A 10497-nucleotide genomic window follows, 5' to 3' on the forward strand; every position below is an offset into this window, starting at 1 on the left:
GGGCGGCGTTCTTGGCGTCCATGAACGACAAGGACGCCTGGAGGGGCGACCTCGACGCGGCGATCGCCTTGTCCATCCGCGACTCCGGCAAGCCGCTGGTGGACCTCACCGACGACGGCGAGGCAGGACCAAGCGGCGTGGTGAAGGACGAGCCCGTCGACGAGCCCGTCGGCGAGCGCGTCAAGCAGGAGGTCGTCACCGACGACATGTACAACTTCCGGCAGTACTACGACGCCTCCGGCCGCCGCAAGTGGTTCTAGATTAGGTTTAGTTTAAATTTAGTCAAATTTCGTTCGAATCTTGTAAGTTTGGACGAATCTTAGTCGAATCTCGTTTAAAATTTCCGAATTTTTGTTTGGGGACGCGACTGGGGAGCGACGCCCCCCAAAGGCGGCACGAACAAAACACGTCCCCCAAACGCTCAATCCGACGCGGGAACGCGGCTGGAGATGCTCTAAGCTCGTCTTTGAGAGCCCAACGTGCGTCGTTGGAGGAGCTCCTGAGCAATGCAGCCCACGAGCATGAGAGTCGCCTCGCATCGGTCGGCTACCTCCGCGAGCTCGCGTGCATTGGCCAAGTGACAGGAGCTCAGTGGGGGTGGCATGACGCGGGCAAGAAGCAGAGGCGATGGGAACCGCGGCAAAGATGTGAGACAGGCATAGGTTGTCCTTGTCAGGCGAGCAAGCGACATGCCGAGAGAGCATGGGATGGGTGGCAACAACATGATCGACATCACGAGTCGAGGGGGAAGAGGGTGGGTGAGTGAGTGGTGTTGAAATTTTGTCTATTATATGACACCCATTTGATATTTTTCATAATCCCCAAAAATCCTAGAGATCCAATAGCCCATTAATGCAAGCGAGAGGTGAGACACAAGTTTAATCCTACATTGCTAGTTTAGAGAGGGATATACCTCTTTATAAGAGCATCTCCAACAGACGCGTTATATTTTGGCGCGTTGTATGTCGTTGCGACCGCGCTGTAAACGTTTACCGCGCGCTGCCTCGGATTTTTTCCCACCGGAGGTGCTAAACTAGAGCGCATTCGCGAGCGCTAAAAATGTTCCTCCGCCGGACGCTCCAATATACAGCACGCAGCGCCGGCGGAAACAATATTTGATCATATTTGCGTACGGAATAGTTCAAACAAAACATAAAAATTAACTGGAAATATGAAAATATACTGCAAACTTCGACCCTACAACCAACTTTATTTTGAAACTACCCTAAACTACTCGGAATCCCAATCCAAGTCCGACGAGCGAGTTGTCGACGACACCGGAGCGGATGTCCACTCGAAGAAGGAGGAGGAGGAGAGGATGATCATTGACGGGCCGGCGCCGTTTTTCTTCTCCTCCGCCTTCCTCGCGGCCTTCTCCTCCCTCTCCTTTTTCCTCGCCGCCGACTTCGTCCTCCGCTCCTCGCAGTCCGCTTTCTTTGCCGGCTTCGCCGCCGCCTTCTCCTCTTCCTTCTTGTCGTAGAAGGCCTCCATCGCGGCGACGTCCTCCGGGAACTGACGCGCCCACTCGAGGCGGAGGCGCTCGTCGCGCTCCGCGATGATGAGCCACTGCTCGAGCTCGCGTTGTCGCTATTGCTGCTCGCGCGTGACGGCCGGAGGCGGCGGCGCGAGCGCTTCTGCCTGTTGCCGCGTCCACACATCGTGGAAGTTCATCGTCCGGCGGGAGCGGCCGAGGCGCCAGGAGATCGCGTCGTACGCGCGCCGCCTCGTGCGTTGTCTCGAAGGTTCTGAGTTTGATGCGCTCGCCGCCGCTGCGGATCTCGGCGTAGAACGTGCTGTTCGGCCGCGCGCGGACGCCGCGGTAGCCGGAGCTCGAGCAGCGGCGGGGCGGCATATTGTCGTGAGGTGGAGCGGCGGCGCGGAGCGAGGTGGGAGGCGGAGCGGCGACGCGGAGCGAGGTGGTGGGTGGCGAAGCATCACACGGACTGAATCTTCCGACGGTTGGGTGCGCGCGCGTGGCGTTTTATAGCGCGCGGCAGTTGGCGCCGCAGGTTTAGCGCGTAGGATGGCGCAAAAGCGCGCGGCAAAAAAATTAGCGCGCTTCCGCTAGTCGCACCGGCTCCTCCAGGCAACAAATCGGCGGTCGGCTTTTCCAACGCCTGTTGAAGATGCTCTAAGATGTTTGTTATAGAAGTTGTATGAGGATGCGAACACACGTGCCCGTCCTCCTCTCCTGCCAGCCTCGTCACGATGTGCGTGCCACGGGCTGCTGGATTGAGCTGAGCCTATGTTCATATTTTTGCTACGCACTGCTGAAATTTGAACGCTTGGGCAGAAGCTGAAATGTTTTGCTGTAGTGGGAAATGAATACGAAGGTGGCCGCCGCTCACTACTCTACAAGAATAGTGGCGGTCTATGATATTTTCATCATGACACCTGGTATTTCGTCCCCAAAAACGTCATGGATCTGTGAAGAATTTAGCCATTTCGTCGCGCGGCCAGCCGATGGCCAAAAGGCTGGTTACGCACCATGTTTTCTTCATTTCGTTACGTAGATTCGTCACAATTTTCTTCCTTACCTTGAAGCCCGGTGAGATATTTTGTCCCATGCCGAAATATCGCAGGTTTCGTCGCGAGCCATTAAGTAGATTCGTCGCAGATTTCATAATGGGTCGTCTTGATATTTTTTCCCAATGACCGCGTCGTCCGCGCGTGGACCCACATGTCAGATCGGTGTGCAAGGCTCTGTGTAACGGCTGCTCTTAGCGCCATATATTTCTCTCGTGTCAATTCATCACGGATTTCGTCATGAGTAAATGTTAGACGTCCACATTTTTTCAAGAACTATGTCTTCCGTGCCTAGAGCCCACCTGGCAGGATGATTTGCACGGCTCCATGAGAGATAAATTAATAAATTGCCTAGAATTGAACTGTGGGACGCATGAGTTAAACCCGCGACCGCCCGTCTCAAAGAGTGTTAGTGCAACCGCTAAATAAGGCAATCTATGTGTTTACAATAACTACTTCATGTTGATTATACAAAACTAGTAGTTGGGGCGCTCCTTGGGACGCCTCCTCACCGGTGCTGTGCGGGCCAAATCTCATACCTATCTAATCTAATACTTACTAATGCAAGGTGGTGTATGCAATGGCGGATGCAGGAAAGAATTGGAGGGGGGGGGGGGGGGGGCACACCTCAAATTTTTCTTTTGCGCACCCCCTAAAATGTGAAAAACCTTTGCATAATGAAGTAATGAACAATATACAAGACAAATTTATTGCATTGGAGTTCAATACATATATCAAATGTGCACGATTACAATACAAATAGTTTAAAATATTACAAGAGTTTTACATGATAGAATATAGCATAATTAGAAACTTACATCATTTCTTCAATCTACGGTTTCGCATTGCCATGAAAGTTTCAACAAGTATCATCATTTATATGAATGAACACCCCTCGCTCGATAAATGTTACTAAGCAATGGTTCAAGAGGTCATCACCCATACTATTTCTCAACTTGTTTTTCACTAGACTCATTGCGGAAAAATACTCTTTCAACATTCGCCGTCGCCACCGGTAGAAGCAATATCAATTTGAGAAGTATGTAAACTAAATCATAAATAACATTCTTTTTTTTGTTTCAACAAGCTTAATAGAGAGCTCACCAAGATGATTGACACATTGAATCTATCATCTTTTCTCATGTCATCAATAAAGATCTCAAGTTGGGGTTCAAGTCTTAACAAATCCATGCTTGATATGTCATTGTGGTAGAATTGAGCAAGTCTCATTACCTTTTGTGCATCATACGAAGCAAATGAATTCACGGGATTCAAAGCCGCCATACAAATAAGCAACTCCATGTTAACCTCATCAAACCGATTGTCAAGCTCTTGAATAACTTGATCAACAACACCAAGATACACTTCTCTTCTATAACAATCATCATTTGTTTGCTTTTCATAATACCATTGTGATCTTCCATGAGCGACATAATTAGATTCCGGGGAAGGAACTTCAATGCCATGAGTGTTGCAAACGAATGTCACCTTTGCAAGAAATGTTTCCCATCCAAGTGATGACCTCATATCCTTCATTTTCTCCTTTGCCAATCCAACAAGCGCCATTGCATTGAGAATATCTTGATCCTTCTTTTGCAAAGATATAGACAAGTCATTTGTGTAGCCAAGAACAACAAGCATCAAGTTGAGATTGAAAACGAAGTCAAATGATTCAAAGGCCGCGGCAACTCCTCTTATTCTTGTCCACTCACTCTTTTGTGAAGGATCTTTTCCAATCCTTACAAGCACCTCAAGTATCACCGGGTACATATCAACAATGTGTAGAATGGTCTTGTAATGAGAGCCCCATCGAGTATCACCGGGTCTAGATAAACCCATCTCTTGATTGAGTCCACTTCCACTTTCAATTTCACCCATCTCAAGTGCTTGTAAAACTTGTTGAGCTCTAATATCTCGAAGCATGTCATGACGCTGGAAAGAAACTCCAATGATATTGAACAAATAAGAAACATGATCAAAGAACCACACACATGCTTCATTATCCTTTGCCACGACAATAAGAACCAATTGAAGTTGATGTGCAAAGCAATGTATGTAATAAGAAGATGGTGACTCTTTCATGATCAATGTTTTCAACCTTTCCGATACTTCATCGTGTACAATATCATCGTGTTTTATCTTCAATGTCAATCTCACTCTCAATATCGGATTCGACTTCTTCATCATGTACAATATCAGATTGGACCGGAGATGCAATCTTCTTTGATGCCTGTTTCTGAAAAAGTAGCGCAATTTGGCCATTTCTCTTCATTTCTACACAATTGAAACATTCAAACATTACTAATTTAACAATTTCATGTGTTCTTCATCATATAAGACTTAACATACACAAAACAAACATACATTGATAATTTGATACATAGACACATGAAAATAACAGTTTATCATATAAACAGAGTCATATGCAAACATGGTGAATAGCAAAATCAGCCCGCTCACTTAGTCACTTCTGGTCGCAGGCTCGCAGTCGTGGGAAGATCTAGGGCGGGCCTCCGTGTTCAGTGCTGCGGCCAGGTGGCCGACGGTCAGCGCGGCAACGCAGCAGCGAGGGCAAACCTGCAGAGGCGGGGCATGGACGCCATGGGCGAACGCAAGCGTCGGACTGGGCAGAGTCGACGGTGGGCGGGGCCAACGGGCAGCAGCGGCGGCGGGGCTGGGCAGAGTCGACGGCGGGCGGGGCCGACGGGTAGCAGCGGCGGCGGGTGGCGGCTGCGGTCGGAGGATGGGGGCTCGGCGGCTCAGGCCTCGGGGCGTGGCGTGGGGAATCGAAGTCGAGGCTGTGCGCCGTGCTGGTACCGACTCCTCCAGGATGGGCTTGGTTAATCGGGCCTTTTTCTTCATTTTTTCCATGGGTATAAGTTTGGGCCAGCAAAATTTCTGGGTGGGCCACCCCCCCCCCCCTACGTCCGCCAATGTGTGTATATAATGTTTACTGTAGCACATGCAAAAAGCTATCGGTCTGCAAGCTAATTAAGATCTGATCTGATCCGCTTGCACACAAAACTCCCAAATATCAATTGGCTGCATGAAGTATACTAAAAGCTAGTGACATTTGCATTCAGTTTGTATCCAATGAAATACCAAACGGTGACTTAGTGGTTTACATATACAAATATTCTTACATGAAAGAAATTCCTATGAAAATGTTGATCAAACCTGAACTAAGCCGCGACACGTGCTTTACATGTTCACATAGACAACAGATGCACACATGAAGGAAAACTCAGGAGCAGACCGAAACACAGAATTACGCTGGGCCTGAAAATTATCACTGTGGTACGAAAATAACACTAACATATAGTTCAGGGCACTATATCTTGCAGTTGACATACACTTCAGACCAGCATAGCATCTGAGCCGAGCAGTAATTCCATTGTGTAGGATACCTAGAAAAAAATCAGCGGGTCATCTGACAAAGAATGAAATCTGTACATCACAATAAAGATAGATGCATGTTTTTCAACAATCAACAAATGTGTATGTGCATCCAGTTGGGTATCTAAACTCTTATCCGTTGAATAACAAAGAACGGCCCAAATGTGTAGTTAAAGTTCTAATAGATCTGGATAAAAAAACCTTTGGAGATAAAAAAGAGGGTAGTCACATGTGACCAAAGGCAATACTCGTTATGTATAGAAAGTACACACTGCTGATGCGCAGAAATCATACGCAGAGCAAAAAAGAAAACAAGTTTCCCAGTGTAATCCATACAAGTTTGCACTCAAATAAGGAAAATCCAAATTTCTTTCGTTTTTGCAGAATCAAGAGATAAACATAGGTGTATAAGTTTGAAAGCTTCCTTATCCACAATAAGATAATTAGCATGTGAAAATTATGTCAGAGAACCAAGCAACCAGCCAGCCATAGACCGAACACATGAAGGGCATTGATGTTTTGAGAAAGCCATAGGAGGCACGGAAGTTACTGGAATTATGAGAAGATCTAAAAAGCACATTTAGTTTATCAGATCCAAGCATAGAGATAATTAGAAAGATGAAACTATTTACAAAATATCTAAGCAAGCCAAAATGAAGAAGTTTGTTTGTGAGCACATACAAAGCATCTTCTACATAAATGACAAGGAGGTTTCAGTTACAACCACACACCATTCGGCTATCCAGCCATTCCTAGTCTGTCGAAGCATCATTAAATTTTATTTGTCGTGGTGCAAACTACTCAGGGCAGATCTTGCAAAGCCTAGATCATAAGTCATAATAAAGCAACATGCAACAGTCACTTCATCAAAGAAAAAACAGGGAATAATAGAAGTACATACAAAAGGCAGTATTCTGGATATTTCTTGCCACTCAAATACAATGGTAATGACTGTTATTTTTCTTATGCAATTCAATATTTTATTATACTGAAGCGAGATAATATGATTCTGCCTTAAATATAGGAAAAATAACCACTTCCAACAGAAGCGAAGCTTGATGCTTCCTTGGATGTCGGAACTTAATTGTTCCGCGGAAATATGAATATAGGCTACTACAGTACATATGCTTCTCTAAAATCATTGGTATAGTTAAATCTAATTCACGGTACTGAAGTACATGTGCTTTTCTGAATATATTGATGAAAGCGTAATCAAATTTTGGATCCTAAGGGTTTTCATTTATTTTACCAAGACCCGTTGCATATGTCTCACTGCCCCTCCTAGCAATATCATGATTAATTTTATCTGAGTCAAGAAATGCATGCAACAAGACACCTACAAACAGGGCAACACCACATAAGCATTAAGTTTCAGGACAGGTTACAGCTCGTTTATCTGACCTTTTTGGAAATATCCTTACCAGAACAACAAACATCCATCAAATATCAAGCTAGTCACATCATGATCATCTAAATCCAACTTATGACAGCCAAAGTTTAGGTACTGACATAAGAAAGACACCCATACAAAAGTAAAATGGACGGTGACGAAAACACTCACGCCCATGTGTGGGTGTACAAAAGTATTTCCGTCATACAAAATGATATTATATTTAATATATCTAACAAAATGAGCTCGGCAACCCAGAAAATACTGCCCCAATGGAGAAAGTACTGCCACAAAGGACCAAAAGCAAATTAGAAAATATAAGGCAAAAATCTTGAGCAATGATACAGAAGAAAGAGACACGGCTAGAGATTGATAGTACTGAACAGTTGCATAAATATGTTGGCCTCGGCGAAGTGCAAAAGCAAGTCGTTTGTTCATGAGCAAATAAGCAATAAGACATTGTTTTCACAAGCCAACAACAAGAAGAAGCATGTATATATCATGCATAGTACAGAATAAAGACAAAGTCCAACAGTATATACACACCTTTCATTTGTATCTGTTGGTGGCTTCAGAGATCTAAGTATGTTCATTGTATCCAAGTCAATACCAACTTCACTTTCAAGTCTATCATCTGCCCATTCCTGTCATAAATAATAGTAGTTTTCCACCTGTAAATAGGCATTCAAATGTGACGTCGTCTGTATTTGTATTAAGACATGAAAAAAAATGCCCTAACAACACATAGGTATTCTGTTATCATAATGGACCTTTTCTTGCAAGAATTATTAGGCAGAGGAAGATGATGCCAGTGTTCTTTTGTTACATAAGGCATGAATGGGCGAAGCAGATGCAAACAAGTGTTGAGGTAAACCTGCAGAGCATATCTACAAGAAGCTGTTACTGAATCAAACTCTTGAGGATCATTAAGTAAGGTTTTGCAGCTTCTATAAATACATGACATCGCTGGTACTGCCACCATGAGTATATAGCAGATATTGCATCAAAGAACTTGTATGCTTCTAATGAGGTTAGAGCCTTGGCGTCTTGCAATACCTTATTAAGTACTGAGAGTATCCTCCACTTGCAGATTGGAGGCATTGGATACACAGCGACAGTTGCTCGTGGAGTGAAATGATTACCATTACCATGCTTGCCTATTGCAAACCAAATGCCATTCCGCAACTTACTCCGTATTACACAATTGCGGATATCCAATAACCCTTTTGATATTTAGATTTATCTTGTCAGACTGCAAAACAAAAGATATTCTATAAAAAGATGAACCAGAAGCTTAACACAACAGAAACTGAAATGGGTGTGACTATAACCTGGGAAGTGTAAGAATCAGATAGCTATAGCATTATGTTGCTTGACCTTACTGAATGATCAAATAATACAAGAAAAATTGTCTGAAAAAAACAAAATAAATGCTTTGACATAATTTTACCTGCAACACATGATCTCCCTGTAGCAGTGCCCATAAATGATTAGCATGCATCAAATGTAATTACGAAAGCAACAGGGTAAGAAGAAATATTACAAAGCTAGCCATTCAGTATAGCTAGATGATTCAGATCATTCATTTCGACCAAACCATTCAGAATAGTTCTCTGAACATGTATGCGGCATACTTGATAGTCACTTTCTTGCCACTAAATTAGCTCCATTATTCCCAAGAAAAATCCTTGGCAGGGGACCTGTTGATCACACACATAGAGTGCATTGTCTAATTCCAAGAAAGAAAGAAGTTGCAAAGTAAGGCGCCACCGATGGAAGTGGGCAGAGAATGCCCTACGCCTGCAGTCCTGTAAATCTACATGAAAAGGAGAAAGTGGTAAATGAGCAAGAACAATCGCCAATTAGTAAATGGCAACATGACATATTACAACAATTTGAAAATCAAAACTGCTACAACCAATTAAAGCTCTATCATCTGAAGTACCAAAATTATGTGCTTTCCATGGAATTGGAAGCATATATAACAAGTTAACAACGGCCACCTTGCTTCGCATATAAACCGCGAACTCTTCCACTTACACAAAAAGAAATTTGGAGACCTAAATAGAGGAGAGCAAATGTACCTTGCTGCATTAGTGGGGCTCGATACTTTGCAAGAACAAGCAATAATGTCGACGTGGTATCTACCTAGAACGGCAACAATCAAACCTGAAAACAATTTGGGGCCTCCTGCTTGCTCCCTTCCTGTTCCACCAAGTAGATAGCGCCATTCCTAAGGGAAGAGGGAAAAAATCATTACATCAATCTAAGCTGACAGAAAACGAATTGAAATAAAATCTGAAGCAGCCACCTCAATACTTGCACAGGGGCCGCGCTGGAACTCTGTCTGCTCCGACCTCCACCCGCTGAGGCCAGGACGTCCGCACCATGGCCTCCCATCCTCTGTACTCCAACGTTCTTTCCCAATTTTCTGCCTCTGCCGGCGAAAAAAGATGAGCAAGAACGCGGGAGAGGGGGACGGTGATCAGGGCGGTTGGAGAGAGAAGTGGAGGATGAGAGTGCGACGACCCGCTGCGGTCAATCCCCCGCACGACCGCCTCCCGCGCTAGGGTTTACCCCGCCGCCGCAGTGGTAATCCCCTTCCCATTGTCCGGAGGCCTCTGGCCCGCCGGAGACACCGTCAGGAGATCCAGCGTCAATGACCTCGACCTCTCGCCGTCTTTCCCGTCGCTATAACTTAGTTGGATGGAGGTGGAGAAGATCTCGTGAGGATGGATAGAGGATGCGGGAGGTGTTAGAGCATGTACAATGCTGGCGCTTATTTTGGGGCGCCAGGAATTTTTCCCCGGCCGATCGGCAGTTGTTAGCTACAATCCTGAGCACTGGGCGCTTAGAGCATCCCCACTCGTTGGCGCTCCCCACGCCCAAATCCGGCGAAACTTTCGTCCGGATTGGATGGAGTTTTGGCGTGGGGAGCGCCGAAGTTCCAGCCGTCCCCCCGGCAGGAAACCCCCAACCTGGACCATTTGACATATTTCAAACAAATTCAACATAAAATTTAACAAGTTCGGCAAACAAGAGTTCGAAAATTGCTGAAACAAATTCGGCGATAATCAGTACAATGTTTAACAAGTGCTGAAACAAATGAAGCACACAATTTCACAATTTTTCAAACAAATTAAGACAGACTAGTTGGCGTCGGCGTTGGCGTTGGCGTTGCCTCA

At 45.2% G+C, this 10497-nt stretch overlaps 1 long non-coding RNA gene across 1 annotated transcript; it reads right to left on the reverse strand.

Moving 5' to 3' along the window:
* Positions 1–5774: 5774 nt before the first annotated feature.
* On the reverse strand, positions 5775–8337 carry LOC124700422. Its single transcript, XR_007001733.1, has 3 exons — positions 8083–8337; positions 7859–7983; positions 5775–5933 (listed from the first exon to the last, which is right to left on the reverse strand). It is a non-coding gene; the product is annotated as an uncharacterized LOC124700422 (long non-coding RNA).
* Between the last annotated feature and the right edge of the window lie 2160 nt (positions 8338–10497).

The sequence above is a fragment of the Lolium rigidum genome, chromosome 3 (genome assembly GCF_022539505.1).
Source record: "Lolium rigidum isolate FL_2022 chromosome 3, APGP_CSIRO_Lrig_0.1, whole genome shotgun sequence".
NCBI lineage: Eukaryota > Viridiplantae > Streptophyta > Magnoliopsida > Poales > Poaceae > Lolium > Lolium rigidum.